Source organism: Pongo pygmaeus, chromosome 8, assembly GCF_028885625.2.
Source record: "Pongo pygmaeus isolate AG05252 chromosome 8, NHGRI_mPonPyg2-v2.0_pri, whole genome shotgun sequence".
Taxonomy (NCBI): Eukaryota; Metazoa; Chordata; class Mammalia; order Primates; family Hominidae; genus Pongo; species Pongo pygmaeus.
Genome location: NC_072381.2, coordinates 35,989,291 through 36,008,488, shown reverse-complemented (window position 1 = coordinate 36,008,488; position 19,198 = coordinate 35,989,291). Strand labels below are relative to the sequence as shown.

The 19,198-nt window shown below is 46.7% G+C and overlaps 1 non-coding gene across 1 annotated transcript; it reads right to left on the bottom strand.

Annotated features, from left to right (window-relative positions):
• Positions 1-16,545: 16,545 nt before the first annotated feature.
• LOC129006973 (U6 spliceosomal RNA) lies at positions 16,546-16,650 on the bottom strand. The gene has a single exon (XR_008492159.1). It is a non-coding gene; the product is annotated as a U6 spliceosomal RNA (small nuclear RNA).
• Positions 16,651-19,198: the final 2,548 nt, after the last annotated feature.

Sequence of the window (19,198 nt, the reverse complement as noted above, 5' to 3'; positions counted from 1 at the left end):
TACAGGCAAGCGCCACCACACCTGGCTAATTTTTGTCTTTTTAGCAGAGACGGGGTTTCACCATGTTGGCCAGGCTGGTCTCAAATGCCTGACCTCAAGTGATCCGCCCACCTTGACCTCCCAAAGTGTGGGGATCACAGGTGTGAGCCACTGTGCTCAGCCAGGAATGCTTTTAATGGAATCTGCAGGGCAAGGGAGAACTTTCCAGAACAACTTCACATTTAATTAACTTTTGAGGTTCACAGTTTTTTGTTTGTTTGTTTGTTTTAATGGTATAAAGATCACTGATCGGCCGGGTGCAGTGGCTCACGCTTGTAATCCCAGCACTTTGGGAGGCCGAGGTGGGCGGATCACCTGAGGTCAGGAGTTCAAGACCAGCCTGGTCCAACATGGTGAAACCCCGTCTCTACTAAAAATAAAAAAATTAGCCAGGTGTGGTGACGTGTGCTTGAATCCTAGCTACTGAGGAGGCTGAGGCAAGAGAATTGCTTGAACCTGGGAGGCAGAGGTTGCAGTGAGCCAAGATCATGCTGTTGCAGTCGAGCCTGGGAGACAAGAGCAAACTCCGTCTCAAAAATAAAAAAATAAATAAAAATAAAAAAATAAAGATCAGTGATCAATGGGGACACCATACAGTGTCAAGTCCACATTCACTTTCACTGTCCCAGAGTGGAAAGGCATGAGGTCCTTTTCTCCTCATTAACTTGCTAACTACCCTCACTCTGGCACCCAGCAGAGAGAGCAGCCCCCACTACACCCCAAATGCACACAGGGCCTGACCCCAGTCTAGTTACTCTTTTATTCACAAATTAGACCCTGGGCACGTTGGTGACTGATGTACGTTGTGTTTTTTCTGTTGAAATTCAATTTTGGAAATGGATGGTTGGGGAAAAGAGCTTCCATAGTGAAAACATTGCTGCAAATTATAAAAACCACTTTCTGAAGAAAGAAAGAGATTGGGCTGAGTGTGGCGGCTCAGCCTATAATCCCAGCACTTTGGGAGGCTGAGGCAGGAGGATCGCTTGAACTCAGGAGTTTGAGACCAGTCTGGGCAATATAGCGAGACTCCCTCTCTACAAAGATTTTTTTAAAAATTAGCTGGGCATGGTGGTGCATGCCTGCAGTCCTAGCTACTCGGGAGGCTGAGGCAGGGGATCCCTTGAGCTCAGGAGCTTGAGGCTGCAGTGAACTATGATTGAGCTACTGCACTACAGCCAGGGTGACTGCAAGACACTGTCTCCAAAAATAAATAAATAAATAAAAATAAAAGAAAGAAAAAGAAAATGGCTAAGAGGAGAGGCAGAGGAAGATGCCTCTTTGGAAATGGGGTCTTGCCATACTGTCCAGGCTGGGGTCAAACTCATGATCCTCCTCCTTCAGCCTCTCAAGTAGCTGGGACTACAGGTGCATGCTGCTGTGTCCAGCCACTGTGCCCCTTTTCCCCAGCTGCCTCGGACTCCAGTGCAGAATGAGCACTGTATCCTGGTGTGGCCAGGGACCCAGGTGCCAGGTGGGCAACCAGAGCTCAGAGGCTGTCAGTCAGGCCTGGATTGTCACTGCACGCACAGCCAGAAAGGGCTCCTGAGAGGCATCAGCAGCTGGCCACTTCCAACACCATCCAGGGAGTGAGGCTGGGAAGGCCTGAGCCCTCACCCCACATGAGGCTGCCTCTGGGAGTGCCTGGCTGGGCCTGCCTTGGGAAGTCGGACAGGACTGAGGAGAGGGAGAATCTAGAGACCACTCCTGACCCTTGAAAGTGTGTCCTGAGACTATGCAGTGTAGAATCCTTGAAGAAGTAATATCAAGACAAGAATAAAAAAGAAAGGTGGGATGCAGTGGCTAACGCTTGTAATCCCAGCACTTTGGGAGGCCAAGGCAGGGAGATCATGAAGTCGGGAGTTCGAGACCAGCCTGGCCAACACAGTATAACCCTGTCTCTACTAAAAATACAAAAATTAGCTGGGCATGGTGGTGCGTGCCTGTAATCCCAGCTACTCAGGAGGCTGAGGCAGGAGAATCGCTTGAACCCAGGAGGCAGAGGTTGCAATGAGCCGAGATCGTGCCACTGCCCTCCAGTCTGGGCAACAGAGTGAGAGTCAGTCTAAAAAAATGAAAAAATGAAAAAAAGAAAGAGAGCTAAAAGGAAGCTCACTAACAGGAGACCTGGGTATAAGCAGGCATCTCCCCTTTCCCTGGGTGTAAGTGGGTCTCTCCTCTTCCTCTGGGTTCTGTGCACTTCATCAGGTTGATGACTCACGGTGGCTGGGTTATGGCAGCAGGGTTCATCCTGGCGAGCTGGACAAGCACATCTTTGAGGGTTAGACAAGATAAAGAAGCACTGCACCCATGGGTACCTCTAGTGGCTAAGAGGGAAAGGAGAAAACAGAAGCTCCTCCTCAAGCTGATGATGGGCTGGGAGCGGTGGCTTACCCCTGTAATCCTAGCACCTTAGGAGGCCAAGGCAGCAGGATTGCTTGAGGCCATGAGTTCAGGACCTGCCTGGGCAACATCATAAGACCCCATCTCTATAAAAATAAATTGAATTATTTATTTATTTATTTTGAGACATAGTCTTGCTCTGTCACCCAGGCTGGAGTGCAGTGGCATGATCTCGGCTCACTGCAACCTCTGCCTCCCAGGTTCAGGTGATTTCATGCCTCAGCCTCCTGAGTAGCTGGGATTACAGGTGTGCGCCACCACACCCAGCTAATTGTTGATATTTTTAGTAGAGACAGGGTTTCACCATGTTGGCCTGGCTAGTCTTGAACTCCTGACGTCAAGTGATCCACCCGCTTCGGCCTCCCAAAGCGCTGGAATTACAGGTGTGAGCCACCCCACCTGGCCTAAACTAAATTTTTTGGTTTTGCTTTTATTTTTTAAGACAGAGTCTCGCTCTGTCGCCCAGGCTGGAGTGCAGTGGCGCGATCTCAGCTCACTGCAACCTCTGCCTCCCGGATTCAAGTGATTCTCGTGCCTCAGCCTCCGAGTAGCTGGGACTACAGGCACGCACCACCATGCCTGGCAAATTTTTGTATTTTTAGTAGAGACGGGGTTTCACTATGTTGGGCAGGCTGGTCTTGAACTCCTGACCTCAGGTGATCCGTCCACCTCAGCCTCCCAAAGTGCTGGGATTACAGACATGAGCCACTGTGCCTGGCCTGAACTACATTTTTAAAAAACCTCATGACTAACTGGAAAAAACAATGTTCCCAGAGACCCTGACCAGAGCAGAGAATTATGTTTATCAAATCTTCAGTCCTCTTCTCTTTTTCCTTACCCCACCTTTCCTTGCCCAGGCTAGTTTATAGACATAGAGTGCTGAAAAAAAATTCGAACTAGATTTTCAAGTCCCCCTGGGTACCCAGCCCTATTTATGCTAATTTTGAAGTGGTTAAATCAATGATTCCCAGCCCTGATTTTAGGACACCCCCAGGCATCTTGAATTATTCCAAGGGCTATTGTGAAATTCCAAAAATAAAATCGTTTTAATTTCCTGCATTTTAAAATAAGTACACACCTTGTGCTCTCTAAAATCACATGCTTTTGGAGGAGAAAGATTGTGAAATCCTACAGAAAAACTCATTTGGATGCCAGCAGTTTGGCCACAGCGATCAAAATACCACTTTATATTTGGGTAATGCTCTGTGGCTTTGAGAGCACTTTCTGATAAGTAGGTTAGTGGGGACATGTGTGAATCAACACAAAAGATGCTTCTTCTAGCCTGGATGTTGCACTAGAGGTAGGAAACAACCACACGGCCTTCCATTGGAGCACATACTGGCTCCTCTGGGACATTTCAGTTTGTCACCAGCTGGTGGAGGGGGAGTCTGGAAGGAGGCTTGGGCTGCAGTGGCCCAGTATGGGTGAGGCCAACTGGGTGATGGGGGCATTCAGTCACTGTCAAAGGAAAGGAAGAGGAGGCAGCTCCAGACTGGCTTTCCCCCAAGCCCCAGTGAGTCTCCAAGTCAAAAACTGAGGCAGCACCACGGGATGGCCAGGTTCTCGACTCCAGAACTTTCCCTGGCTGCCAGATGGGCAGCATTCTTTGCTTTATAGTGAGAAAGTGAGGCCATGAAACCTTATATAATTGATGTCACTGTTGAAGACCCTGTGACTGCCATGGCTATTGTCTCCAATGTGTCTTCCCTGTATAGTGTCCCCAGGGTCCTGGGGAGGCCCAGGGGTGAGGACTGTCTCTGGAGCCCTGAGGAAATGGATGTGGGACCTGAGTCAGAGTGTGGGAGAGAACCTGTGAGCTTGCTGAGCTTCCAGTGGAGCCAGGAGAGCAAAGAGCAAAATGCCAAGGTGTGGAGCATGCCATACTCTAGGTGGCAACTTTTCTTAAAAGCCACTTTAGGCCAGAGTGGCAGTGGACACCTGGAGCCCCAGCACTTTAGGAGGCTGAGGCGGGTGGATCACTTGAGCCCGGAAGTTTGAGACCAGCCTGGCCAACATGGTGACACCCCGTCTCTACTAAAAATACAAAAATTAGCTGGGCATGGAGGCGGGCTCCTGTAATCCAAGCTACTCGGGAGGCTGAGGCACGAGAATCCCTTGAAGCTGGGAGGCGGAGGTTGCAGTGAGCCGAGATCATGCTACTGCACTCCAGCCTGGGCAACAGTGTGAGACCCTGTCTCAAAACAAAACAAAAAAAAAAAAAAAGGAAAAAAAATCCTTATCTACAAGTCATCAAAAAGGTGGGGACTCCCTTTCCTCCTCACTTGGCTGCCTACAAATAAACACGTTGCTTTCTCCCACTACCAACGTCTATATAAATATCTGGTCTTACCACACCAGGGAGCCAACCCCAGTTCGGTTCTACAACACTACAGCGACTTCTGCCATTTTTGCAGATTAGAGCATGAGCCTCAGGCCATCAGCGGAGAAGGCAGGAACCTGTTTCTCCGGCTCTGGCTTGGCTCCGTTCTGCGGCTGCTTCCTCCTGCCGGCAGCCCAGGTTAGCAACCTGAGTTCGGGAGTGGTTTCTTGGCAGTGAACCAGGCACTTGGGGACTGAAGACAGCAATTTACCTTTTCTAGGTTCTTCCACCTCAAGGGCCTCCCAGCAGCCTAAATAAGTTGCTACTACAAAGTTCCTATAGCAATTTACAGTTTACAAGATGTTTGAGCAAATATCAATTCAGTCCTCCAAACGACATTATGAGGCAATAATCTGATGTTAATGTACCTACTGTGGGATGGCAGATCCTTCCTTACCTTAGTGATCAGGTTTGCTATTTTGCAGACGAGGAACTAGGAGGTCCAGCAAGTAATGGAGCTGGTGAGCAGCAAGGATGGGACTGAAGTTCAACCCTGCTTTATTCTAAAGCTCATGCTCCCCACCAACCCAGTGTGCTGCCTCTCTGTATAATTCTCGGAACTCGGTTAGCTCAGACACGCAAGGGTCTGCTCCCATAGGAGGTGGGGTACCTGCATCCATAATAGGTTGATAATTATTTTACTTATTTTATTTTTAATTTTTTGAGACAGAATCTCAGTCTGTCACTCAGGCTAGAGTGCAGTAGCGCTCACTGTAACCTCCACCTCCCAGATTTAAGCGATTCTCCTGCCTCAGCCTCCTGAGTAACTGGAATTACAGGCACCCGCCACCATGCCTGGCTAATTTTTTGTATCTTTAGTAGAGACAGGGGTTTCACCATATTGGCCAGGCTGGTCTTGAACTCCTGATCTCAGGTGATTCTCCTGCCTCAGCCTCCCAAAGTGGTGGGATTACAAGCATGAGCCACTGCACCCGGCCTGATAATTATTTTAAGCCAATACCTTGGAAACTGAATATCCAAGAGCAAACTTGGTTTAAAAAAAGTAAATATAGGCCAGATGCCGTGGCTCATACCTGTAATCCCAGCACTTTGGTAGGCCAAGGCGGACAAATCACCTGAGGTCAGGAGTTCAAGACCAGCTTGGCCAACATGGTGAAACCCCATCTCTACTAAAAAAAAAAACACACAAAATTAGCCAGGTGGTGGCACATGCCTGTAATCCCAGCTACTTGGGAGGCTGAGGCAGAAGAATCTCTTGAACCTGGGAGGCGGAGTTTGCAGTGAGCCAAGATTGTGCCACTGCACTCCAGCCTGAGCTGCAACATGAACGAAACTCTGTCTCAAAAAAAGATAGATAAACATAAGACAAAAACTGAGAGAAAATACTTCTAGATACTTCTAGTGGAAATAAGATTTGGAGAGGTTCAGAAAGGCCTCTACTTAACTTAGAATGCTCTTCCCTCCTCTTGCCTCCGGGATCACCCTGCTCAGCTCTGCGCCCACCTAGTCTATTCCCATGTGCAGGGCTAAATCAGGCATTCGCCTTGTGCTTTTGATGTCATGGTGGACAGGATGGCTCAGGGGTCTCAGGACTGAGCAAATGGCTAAAGGTGGAGGAAGTACTCAAATGACTGATAAGACCAGCTAGAAAAAGTTAGCAAGGGATATAATTAATGAGGTTTTGGGTATTTGTTCCCAGAAATCTAGTCCAAAGGGCATACTTAGTGTTTAATGAGTGAATTAAAGTTGAAACATAAAACTGCATATTAGGCTGGGCACATTGGCTCAACAAATCTGTAATTCCAGCACTTTGGGAGGCCAAGGCAGGAGGACTGCTTGAGCCCAGGAATTTGAGGCCAGTCTGGGCAAGAGCAAGACCCTGTCCTATTAAAAAAAAAAAAAAACTAAGTAGCTGGATGTGGTGGTGTGTGCCTGCAGTCCCAGCTACTGGGGAGGCTGAAGTAGGAGAATCATTTGAGCCCTGGAGATCAAGGCTGCAGTGAGCTAGGATCACACCACTGCGCTCTAGCCTGGGCACTGGAGCAAGACCCTGCCTCAAAAAAATAAATATTAATTAAAAATCAATAAAAATTAAAAGTAAAAATGCATATTATACCAATAATTAATGTGACTCATGCATGAAATTCACACATAATGTGTATAACGGTAATGTTACCAGAAAGGGGTCTCAATCCAGACCCCAAGCGAGGGTTCCTGGATCCAGCACAAGAAAGAACTCAGGGCAAGTCCATAGAGTAAAGTGAAAGCAAGTCTATTAAGAACGTAAAGGAATAAAAGAATGGCTACTCCATAGGCAGAGCAGCACCAAGGGCTGCTGGTTGCCTTTTTTTTTTTGTTTTGAGATGGAGTCTCGCTCTGTTGCCCAGGCTGGAGTGCAGTGGCACAATCTCATCTCACTGCAACCTCCCAGGTTCAAGTGATTCTCCTGTCTCAGTCTCCCAAGTAGCTGGGATTACAGGCACCCACTACCACACCTGGCTAATTTTTGTATTTTTAGTAGAGATGGGGTTTCACCATGTTGGCCAGGCTGGTCTTGAACTCCTGACCTCAAGTGATCTGCTGGCCTCAGCCTCCCAAAGTGCTGTGATAACAGCGCAGTAAGCCACCGCGCCCAGCTGGTTGATCTGCCCGCCTTGGCCTCCCAGAGTGCTGGGATTACAGCGTGGTAAGCCACCGCTCCCAGCTGGTTGCCTATTTTTATAGTCATTTCTTGATCATATGCTAAACAAGTGGTGGATTATTCATGAGTTTTCCAGGAAAGGGGTGGGCAATTCCCAGAACTGAGGGTTCCTCCCCTTTTTAGACCATATAGGGTAACTTCTTGACATTGCCACGGCATATGTAAACTGTCATGGCACTGGTGGGAGTGTCTTTTTAGTATGCCAATGCATTGTAATTAGCATATACTGAGCAGTGAGGACAACCAGAGGTCACTTTCGTTGCCCTCTTGGTTTTGGTGGGTTTTGGCCGGCTTCTTTACCACAGCCTGTTTTAGAGCAAGGTCTTTGTGACCCGTATCTTGTGCTGACCTCCTATGTCATGCTGTGACTTGGAATGCCTACCCTCCTGAGAATGCAGTTCCTAAAATAGGTCTCAGCCTTATTTTACCCAGCCCCTGCTCAAGATGGAGTTGCTCTGGTTCAAACGCCTCTGACAGTAATAAATACAATTTTCCGATCCATAGGTGAAAATCATTTGGCAAATTAATAATAATGATAATCAGCTGGGGAAGGGGCAGGAGCAAATAAATAAATTAATTAAATAATGATTCAGCTGTAGATAACCAACATATAAATCCACATAGACTCTTAGAATTTGGCATAGTTTATTTGTATTTGTGAAAATCATAGCTAAAGCTGTATAAGTACATCAAGGTTCACTTTATCATTTGAAGAATTGTCCTATTATGTTTTTGTTTTTTTTGAGACAGTCTCACTCTGTCACCCAGGCGGGAGTGCAGTGGTATGATCTCGGCTCACTGCAACCTCCGCCTCCCTGGTTCAAGTGATTCTCCTGCCTAAGCCTCCTGAGTAGCTGGGATTACAGATGCCTGTCACCATGCCTGGCTAATTTTTTGTATTTTCAGTAGAGACAGGGGTTTCACCATGTTGGCCAGGCTGGTCTCGAACTCCTGACTTCAGGTGATCCTCCAGGCTCAGCCTCCCAAAGTGCTGGAATTACAGGTGTGAGCCACAGCGCCTGGTCTTATTATGTTATATTTTACTCTCAAAAAATAAGACTATAGTCTTTTGAATAAAAAAACGTATTTCAGAAAAGTATTTCTTTCCTCTTTGAATAGATCATATCTGACTGTGTGCTTTTAATGTATTTCAGTATTATTGCCATGTGAAGTTAGACCTGAATAAAAAAGAACTGTCATTCCCCAAGGTATAATACACAAGATAGAAAATTACTGTCTTTCTGCATTTATACTGACAGACAATTACTAAATGAAAGATCTGGGATTTAGATTTTACTTCATTTTCTGCAGTTGTCATGAAAAGCAAATGTCTATTTTCATTTGGGAAATAGGATACTTTAAAAAATCAGATTAAAAGATGCATATAGTTGAAACCATGTGTAGCTTCAAACACTGGAGAATATTCTTAATGTAATGTTTTATTCTTCCTCATTATTAGCTTCCATTATCAGATACAGATGAAAGGAAAGGAAAATTTCTGAAAATTACTTTTTCAGAAATCATGTGGCCAGGTGCAGTGGTTCACACCTGTAATCCCAGCACTTTGAGAGGCTGAGGCAGGCAGATCACTTAAGACCAAGAGTTTGAGACCAGCCCGGGCACTATAAAAAGACCTTGCCTCTACTAAAAAATAAAAGAATTAGCTGGGCATGGTGGTGTGTGCCTGTAGTTCCAGCTACTTGGGAGGCTGAGGTGGGAGGATTGTTTGAGCCCAGGAGGTGGAGGCTACAGTGAGCCATGATTACACAACTGCACTCCAGCCTGGGCAACAGAGCAAGACCCTGTCTCCAACAAACAAGCAAACAAACAAACATAGTCAATGCTACATGAAAAAATTCGGACACTCTTGGTCATCTAAATTAATGGCAATTCCATTTTTCCACTTGCTCAGGTCAAAAACTTTGGAATCGTTCTTTTTTTTTTTTTTTTGAGGTGGAGTCTCATTCTGTTGCCCAGGCTGGAGTGTAATGGTGTGATCTCGGCTCACTGCTACCTCTGCCTCCCGGGTTCAAGCTGTTCTCATGTCTCAGCCTCCTGAGTAGCTGGGATTACAGGTGCCCGCCACCACACCCGGCTATTCTCATGTCTCAGCCTCCTGAGTAGCTGGGATTACAGGCGCCTGCCACCGTGCTCTACTAATGTTTGTATTTTTAGTAGAGATGGGGTTTCTCCATGTTGGTCAGGTTGGTCTCGAACTCCTGACCTCAGGTGATCCACCCACGTTGGCATCCCAAAGTGCTGGGATTACAGGCGTGAGCCACCGCGCCTGGCCTTGGAATCTTTTTTTTTTTTTTTTTTTTTTTGAGATGGTCGTCTCCCAGGCTGGAGTGCAGTGGCATGATCTCTGCTCACTGCAAGCTCCACCTCCTGGGTTCACGCCATTCTCCTGCTTCAGCCTCCCGAGTAGCTGGGACTACAGGCGCCCGCCACCACACCAAGCTAATTTTTTTTGTATTTTTAGTAGAGATGGGGTTTCACTGTGTTAGCCAGGATGGTCACGATCTCCTGACCTTGTGATCCACCTGCCTCGGCCTCCCAAAGTGCTGGGATTACAGGCGTGAGCCACTGCGCCTGGCTGGAATCATTCTTAACTCCTTCCTTTATTGTGAGATAAAGACATCCTACATCCAAATTCACCGGGAAGTGCTTTTGGCTCAACCTTTGGAGTAGATCCAGAATCTAACACCACTCACTGCTTCTATTGCCATCCTGGAGGCAACAGAAGGGCCTGGGGAAGGCCCCTTGTCCCCAGAGCTCTTCCTTCCCTTCGCATGGTCCACCATGAGATTACCTGGGGAGGAGGAAGGAATTATTGAAGTTTATATTAAATCCCAACTGGGAGAGTAACACCTTGATTGCTCACTTTGTTAGCTGAAACCTACATGATGGGAAATAGTATGAAAATACATTAAAGAATGAATTGAAGTTGGAAACATATATAAAATGGATACACCATATTACTGTGATAGCTTTGACAATGCTTCTGACATTCCCGTATGCTACGTTTGTACAATTGTACTGAACACAGTTTTTCCTTTAGATGCTTTTCAGAGGCCATGTCAGCCTCTGGTCAGGAAAGAGGCGGAGTGTGTATGCCAAAGTCTGAAAGGGCAGGAGGTGGCTATGGTGGACCCCAAGGCTGACCCCCTCGCCAGCCTTCCCGGGTTCCCGGAGAAGGGCTGACTTCTATCTCAGGCAGCAGTCCTTGATGTTGCCAGCTTGTAGCTGCACCTCTTCCGGCTCTGCCTCCATCTTTCTTTTTTCTTTTTTTCTTTTTTTTTGAGACGGAGTTTTGCTTGGTCGCCAGGCTGGAGTGCAATGGCACGATCTTGGCTCACTGCAACTTCTGCCTCCTGGGTTCAAGCAATTCTCCTGCCTCAGCCTCCTGAGTAGCTGGGACTACAGGCGTGCCACCATGCCTGGCTAATTTTGTATTTTTAGTAGAGACGGGGTTTCTGCATGTTGGTCAGGCTGGTCTCGAACTCCCGACCTCAGGTGATCCACCCACTCGGCCTCCCAAAGTGCTGGAATTGCAGGCTGGAGCCACTGCGCCTGGCGCCTCCATCTTTCCATGGCCTTCCCTATTAGTCTCTGTGTGTCTTCTCTTCTTACAAGAACACTAGTCGTTGGATTTAGGGTCCATCTGAACTAATTACATCTGCAAAGACCCTATTTCCAAATAAGATCCCATTCTGAGATTCTAGATGGACATGAATTTTGGGGGGATGCTATTAACCAACTTTCATAGTCATAGGTTTTGATGTTTTCATTTTTTCTTTATTCTTTTTTTTTTTTTTTGAGATGAAGTCTTGCTCTGTTACCCAGACTGGAGTGCAGTGGCATGATCTCAGCTCACTGCAGCCTCTGCTTCCTGGATTCCAGCGATTCTCCTGCCTCAGCTTCCTGGGTAGCTGGGATTACAGGCACACGCCACCACGCCTGGCTAATTTTTGTATTTTTAGTACAGAGGGGGTTTCACCATGTTACCCAGGCTGGTCTCGAAATCCTGACCTCAGGTGATCCGCCTGCCTTGGCCTCCCAAAGTGCTAGGATTACAGGCGTGAGCCACCACACCCGGCCATGTTTTCATTTTTTCCATGCACTGTCTGTGTCTCAGCCTTCACTCAGAAGGAGGAGTCAGAACAGCCTATTCCTAAGAAATGTATCATTTATTTTGCTAACAAATATATATTGAGTACCTACTATGTGCCTAGCACATAGATAGGAATAAGCTATGGGCAAGGCTGCTGTGGCCCCTGCCTTACACTGTATAGTATGTGAGGGCAGGGACTATGCCCGCCTCATTCACCAGGGTATCCCCAGTCTCTAGCACAGTGCCTGGCAATTAATGAGTGCTCAATAAATGAATGAGCAAATGGATGAATGAGAGATACAGACAGATAAACACATCATTATAATACCTAGTGATGTGATGCTGTGATGGGGGAAATGGGCTGGGGGTACATGGGGACAGCCAAATGAGCAGCCATGATCTAGACTCTTGGGGGTTAGGGATGCCTTCTTGGAGGGAGTAATTTCTAAGGAGGGACCTTACTGGAGTTAGGTGAAGGGTATGAGGTGGGAATGGATGAAATGTTCCAGGCAGAGGAAACAGTGGCTTAGCACCTGGGGGTGAAGCTGTGGAGAGTCAGAAGCCTGTAAGAAGCTCAGAATAGCTCCTGAGCCATCTCCAGGGGAGACAAAACATCTGTGCCATCCAGCTCCTGAGCCCTCCAGAATAGTGCTAATAGAAACTTCTGCAACGATGGAAATGTTGGCATGTTCTACATCTGATCTATCCAAGATGGTAGACACGAGCTGCATGTGCTTAGTGAGCACTTGAAATAATGTCAGAGGTGTTTAAACCCGAGCAATTCCATCTTGAATAGGGGGTGGGTAAAATAAGACTGAGATCTGCTGGGCTGCATTCCCAGGAGGTTAGGCATTCTAAGTCACAGCATGAGATAGGAGGTCGGCACAAGATACAGGTCATAGGCCGGGAGCAGTGGCTCACACAGGTAATCCCAGCACTTTGGGAGGCCAAGGCAGGCAGATTACTGGGTCGGGAGTTCGAGACCAGCCTGGCCAACATGGTGAAACCCGCCTCTACTAAAAAACACAAAAATTAGCTGGGTGTGGTGGCATGCACCTGTAGTCCCAGCTACTTGGGAGGCTGAGGCAGAAGAATCACTTGAACCCAGGAGGCGAGGTTGCAGTGAGCCAAGATCATGCCACTGCACTCCAGCCTGGGCAACACAGCGAGATTCTGTCTCAAAAAAAAAAAAAAAAGATACAGGTCATAAAGACCTTACTGATAAAACAGGCTGTGGTAAAGAAGCCGGCCAAAACCCACCAAAACCAAGTTGGCAATGAAAGTGACCTCTGGTTGTCCTCACTGCTCAGTATACGCTAATTATAATGCATTAGCATGCTAAAAGACACTCCCACCAGTGCCATGACAGTTTACAAATCCCATGGCAATGTCAGGAAGTTACCCTATATGGTCTAAAAAGAGGAGGAACCCTCAGTTCTGGGAATTGCCCACCCCTTTCCTGAAAACCTCATGAATAATCCACCACTTGTTTAGTATACGATCAAGAAATAACTATAGAAATGCTTAGTCAAGCAGCCCGTGCCACTGCTCTGCCTATGGAGTAGCCATGCTTTATTCCTTCACTTTCTTTTTTTTTTTTTGGAGACAAAGTTTTGCTCTGTTGCCCAGGCTGGAATGCAGTGGTGCAATCTTGGCTCACTGCAACCTCTGCCTCCCAGGTTCAAGCGATTCTCCTGCCTCAGTCTCCCCCACCTTGGCCTCCCAAAGTGCTGGGATTATAGGCGTGAGCCACCATGCCTGGCCTCCTTTACTCTCTTAATAAACTTGCTTTCACTTTAGTCTATAGATTCACCTCCAATTCTTTCTTGCACAAGATCTAGGAACCCTCTCTTAGGGTCTAAATCAGAACCCCTTTCCAATAAAAATAAGGCTACTGTAACCAAGGGACTGAACTTGTAATGTTATGATATTATGATATTTTCTTTTTTTTTTTTTTGAGAAGGAGTTTCGCTCTGTCGCCCAGGCTGGAGTGCTGTGGCACGATCTTGGCTCACTGCAAGCTCCACCTTCTGGGTTCACGCCTTTCTCCTGCCTCAGCCTCCCGAGTAGCTGGGACTACAGGCGCCCGCAACCTCACCCGACTAATTTTTTGTATTTTTAGTAGAGACGGGGTTTCACTGTGTTAGCCAGGAAGGTTTCGATCTTCTGACCTCGTGATCCACCCGTCTCAGCCTCCCAAAGTTCTGGGATTACAGGCGTGAGCCACCGCGACCGGCCTGATATTTCCAACAATTTTAATTTAAATAGCCACCAGTACTAGTGGCTATTGTAAACCAAAAATAAAATTCTATGCCTGCCCCCCCCAACCAGCTGAACAGACCCTTCCTCTTGGTCAAGGCATTCTAAAGTTAACTTGAAACACTAATTCAGGCCGTGATGGGAATGGGTGGTCAGACATGCCTCATTCTACATTCCTCCTTTTGGAATTCAGGTACAGCAACCAGCATTAACATTAAAACAGAGAGCTTAAGACTGACCAAACAGACTCTTAGTAGAAATATGATACCAATGTGATAGACAGCAGGCTCTGAAATAAATTGAAGAATTTTACCCTAAAATACATTTCTTCCATATATTTGGAAGTGGCCCTGCAAAGCTGTTAGTTGGGAAAATCTACATTCTACAGAGATCCCTTTTCCTTTCCAGGTCTTTTTCCTGATCCAGGAGAAATTAACTAAGAGTCTGGCACATTTTTAAGTCTGATAAGAAGCATTTCCCATCTATTCTCTCTGAAGCCTCCCACCTGGAGGTTTCATCTGAGTAATAAGAACCTTGGTCTCCACACTGTCTTGTCTTAACCTCAACACTTCCTTCTATAGATTTCAGGTCTTTAGATAAATTCTTTCAACCAATTGCCAATCAGAAAATCTTTGAATCTGCCTATTCTTACCAGAAAAGGATCTGATCCAGATCCTAAGAGAGGGTTCTTGGATCTTGTGCAAGAAAGAACTCAAGACGAATCCATAGAGTAAAGTGAAAGCAAGTGTATTAGAGAAGGAAAGAAACAAGGCTGGGCAGAGGCTCACGCCTATAATCCCAGCACTTTGGGAGGCCAAAGCGGGCAGATCACTTGAGGTAAGGAGTTCAAGACAAGCCTGCCTAACACAACAAAACCCCGACTCTATGAAAAACACAAAAAGTAGCTGGGCATGATGGCTGGTGCCTTTAATCCCAGCTACTTGGGAGGCTTAGGCAGGAGAATCACTTGAACCGGGGAGGTGGAGGTTGCAGTGAGTGGAGATCGAGCCACTGCACTTCAGCATGGGGGATAGAGCGAAACTCTGTCTCAAAACAACAACAACAACAACAACAAAACAAGAAACAAAAGAACGGCTATTTCACAGGCAGAGCAGCAGCACGGGCTGCTCAACTGCTTATACTTATTGTTACTTCTTTTTTGGGGAGGGTTTGTGACAGAGTCTTGCTCTGTTGCCCAGGCTGGAGTGCAGTGGCATGATCTCGGCTCACTGCAGCCTTCACCTCCTGGGTTCAAGTGATTCTCCTGCCTCAGCCTCCCGAGTAGCTGGGATTACAGGCGCCCGCAACCATGCCCAACTAATTTTCGTATTTTTAGTAGACACGGAGCTTTGTCATGTTGGCCAAGCTGGTCTTGAACTCCTGACTTCAAGTGATCCTCCTGCCTCAGCCTCTCAAAGTGCTGGGATTACAGGTGTGAGCCCCCACACCTGGCCGTTACTTCTTGATTATATGCCAAACAAGAGGTGGCTTATTCATGAGTTTTCTGGGAAAGCTGTGGTCATTTCCCGGAACTGAGGACTCCTCCTCTTTTTAGACCATATAGGGTAACTTCCTGATGTTGCCAGGCATTTGTAAACTGTCATGGCGCTGATGGGAGTGTGTTTTAGCATGCTAATGTATTATAATTAGTGTATAATGAGCAGAGAGAAGGAGCGGAGGTCACTTTCATTGCCATCTTGGTTTTAGTGGAGTTTGGCTGACTTCTTTTTTATTTTTTATCTTTTATTTGTATTTTTAGTGCAGTGGCGCAATCTCGGCTCACTGCAAGTTCTGCCTCCCGGGTTCACGCCATTCTCCTGCCTCAGCCTCCTGAGTAGCTGGGACTACAGGCGCCTACAACCATGACCGGCTAATTTTCTGTATTTTAGTAGAGACAGGGTTTCACCGTGTTAGCCAGGATGGTCTCAATCTCCTGACCCTGTGATCCACCCGCCTCAGCCTCCCAAAGTGCTGGGATTACAGGCATGAGCCACCGCACCCGGCCGAGTTTGGCTGACTTCTTAAACACAACCTGTTTTATCAGCAAAGTCTCTGGGACGTGTGTCTTGTGCTCATCTCCTATTTCATGCTGTGACTTAGAGTATCCTAACCTCCTGGGAATGCAGCCCAGTAGGTCTCAGCCTTATTTTACCCAGCCCATATTCAAGATGAAATTGCTCTTGTTCAAACGCCTCTGACACTACCCAGGTAAGTGTAATCCAGGTTTCAAAAACCTGGATTCCAGTTGTCCCGCCTTTCCAGATTAAACCAATGTACATCTTACATGTATTGATTGATGTTTTGTGATGTCTCCCTAAAATGTGAAACCAAACTGTAGCCCGACCAAGTTGGGTGCATGTTCTCTTGATCTCCCGTGACTGTGTGTTGGGCCATGGTCACTCATATTTGGTTCAGAACAAATCTCTTCAAATATTTTACAGAGTTTGACTCTTTTCATCCATCCTATTATATCAGACAATGCAACTCCAGATCCTAATATCCTAACTTAATCAAAAACCAGAATTTTGCCCATTAGTTCAATTACATTTGATACTAAATCCTTTGTCAGATCTACTGTCAGGATGCCAAATGGATTTGAGATTTGCCTCCTCTCCAGGTTCACGGAGACCTTAGGGCCAAGAGCTGGATGAGAGGAAGAATGAAGGCTTAGATAAGAAATGGAATTAACTTAAACATTTTTTCCATTTGAATTTTATATTGCGTGTCATCCTTGCTCAGGAGCCGTGCTAATCTCTGTATCATTGCAATTTTAATAAATGTGTTGCCGAAGTAAGCATGAAGTTTAACATCTAAAAAAATGTCTGTAGGGCCAGGCACAGTGGCTCACACCTGTAATTCCAGCACTTTGGGAGGCCGAGGTGGGCAGATCACCTAAGGTCAGGAGTTCGAGACCAGCCTGACCAACATGGAGAAACTCCGTCTCTACTAAAAATACGAAATTAGCAGGGCGTGGTGGTACATGCATGTAATCTCAGCTACTTGGGGGGCCGAGGCAGGAGAATAGCTTGAACTAGGGAGATGGATGTTGCAGTGAGCCAAGATCGCACCATTGCACTCCAGCCTGGGCAACAAGAGTGAAACTCCGTCTCAAAAAAAAAAAAAAAAAAAGTCTGTGGTAGACCTGGAGGCACATAATCACTTTTTGGAATACAGTTTGTCACTTTATTTGAAAATAACTAAATGTCAATATGTAACTGAGGATCAGATGTCAAGGTTGGGAGGAGAGCGTCTTCCCTTAAATGCTGTTTGTTGTGACAGAAGCACATGCTATCATTGAAAGCAAACAAAAGAGACAAACAAAAACTCTGGGTGTCAATAGTAAACAGTGGCTACTACAGACCTACAGAAATTGGATTTCCTGTTGGCTATGGGATTCCAGTCAAGCAAGGTCCAAAGTCTTTGACATGTACTTGAATGCATTTACAGTAAATGAGATTTAGAAAGCTAATCTTTTCTCAGAGGCAATGCTGCCTAACTATTGTCTGGAGATGTGCAGGGACCATCCCTAGATTCCATTAAGAAGTGGTTTCTTTGGAGGTTGCAGTGAGTCCAGATTGCGCCATTGCACAATACCCTGGGTGACAGAGCAAGACTCTGTCAAAACAACAAAAAAAAGCGACCAATTAAAATGTACCCACCACAAAATGAGCCCTGAGTTGTGACTCCTGTGAAATGTAACTGGGGAAGGGAGACTGAATCACAGCTGTGAAAATGTGGTCACAAAGGACAGAGTCAGGGTAAGAGCTTGCCAGGTGGCTCCAGTGATGCGCGGTGTCAGAGTGGTCACTGGGGCAGGCTGACACACCTCCTCCCACCGGCTAGGCAGGGGTGGGAGCCGGCCCTACAAGGGAGGCTGCTGTCTCATTAGGCTATCGCTTTGATAATAGGTTCCTCTAAGGATATGGGGTTTCCTTTGTTCTGTCTTTATGTTCAATAAGTAACTTTCCCATCTTAATTTGCATTTCCAAGTGAGTTTTCTCACTGGGAAGAGGCTGTGATGACTGGTTGAAACAAGTCGTGTGGTTATACACGGTTATACATGCTTTCCAGGGAGATGAGTGCATTTGCACTGGCCACTGTCTACACTCAGTCTTGAGAGAGTGCGAATTTGTGGAGCCTGCGTCTGTACGGAACCATCGCAGGCTTGGAATGAGACAGGTCCAGGCTCCATTCTTAGCCTCCCTGCTCACTAATGTGTGATCTTGACCTTGTTGCTTAACACTTCCTGCTGTGTCAAATAGAACTGATAGAGTTTTGCAGAGCTTGGGTGAAAACTGAGAAACTCTAGGCAAAGCACTTGAGATCATGCAATGCAGTAGACACGGGATAAATTGTGCTACTAATAAATATCACCCAAAGGAAGGCCTCACTCCAAAAATAAATACATAAAATAAAATAAATGGCACAAGTGTTCCCCTGAGTGAGCTGAGGGTGCAGGCCGCTTCTGGCATTGGAGTGACCCCAGACCTATGCAGTGACCTCTGAGCCCCTCAAGAACCAGCCCACCGCTCCCTGCTGAGTTTATTCAGGTTTGGGGCATCAGATAAAGCTGTGAAGGCAGGAGCCTGGATCTAGACCCGGTTCTCCCACGAGCGGGCTCAGTGACTGAGGAAGTGAGATAACCTCCCCGGGCCCCAAGAGTCCCCGTTTATTATGCGAAAGGAACTTGGACTAGATTGAATTTTTTTCTTTATCTTTTTTTTTTGAGACAGGACCTGGCTCTGTCACCCTGGCTGGAGTGCAATGGCATGATCGCAGTTTCGAACTCCTGGGCTCAAGCAGTCGTTCCACCTCAGTCTCCCAAAGCACTGGGATTACAGGCGTGAGCCAATGTGACCAGCCCCATTTCATGATTTTAGTCAACTTGGCCTCCAGAGAGACAAAGAGAAAAGTATCACAAACCACAAAAGACAAAAGATGGGAGTAGAGAGAGAGGAAAAGGTACCAAGTCAAAGACAGTAGAATGACTGGTTCCATTTCCTACATGCCCTTTCTCCTCTCAGACTCTTGTTTTCCTGGATGCTGACTTACGACACCTGTGACTGTTCCCCAGCCTTCAGCAGGGTTAGCTTCAGAACAGGTGCCCTTGGTGCGGAAGGAAAGGGCCTCTGTGAGGACAGGCAGTGAGTCTGTGCCCAGGGCAGGGCTGCGCCTGGCTGGGAGTGCCTCTGAAGTCAGACATAGGAAGCTCCTTTCAAGTCGTCTGCCGAAGAGTTTGAAAATGCTTTCCCTGAATGAAAGACAGGTCCCTTAAAAGAAAACATTTTCTGGCATTTAGTGAAAATTTTACAACTGAAGTTTTATATCAGAAGCAAGATGTAAA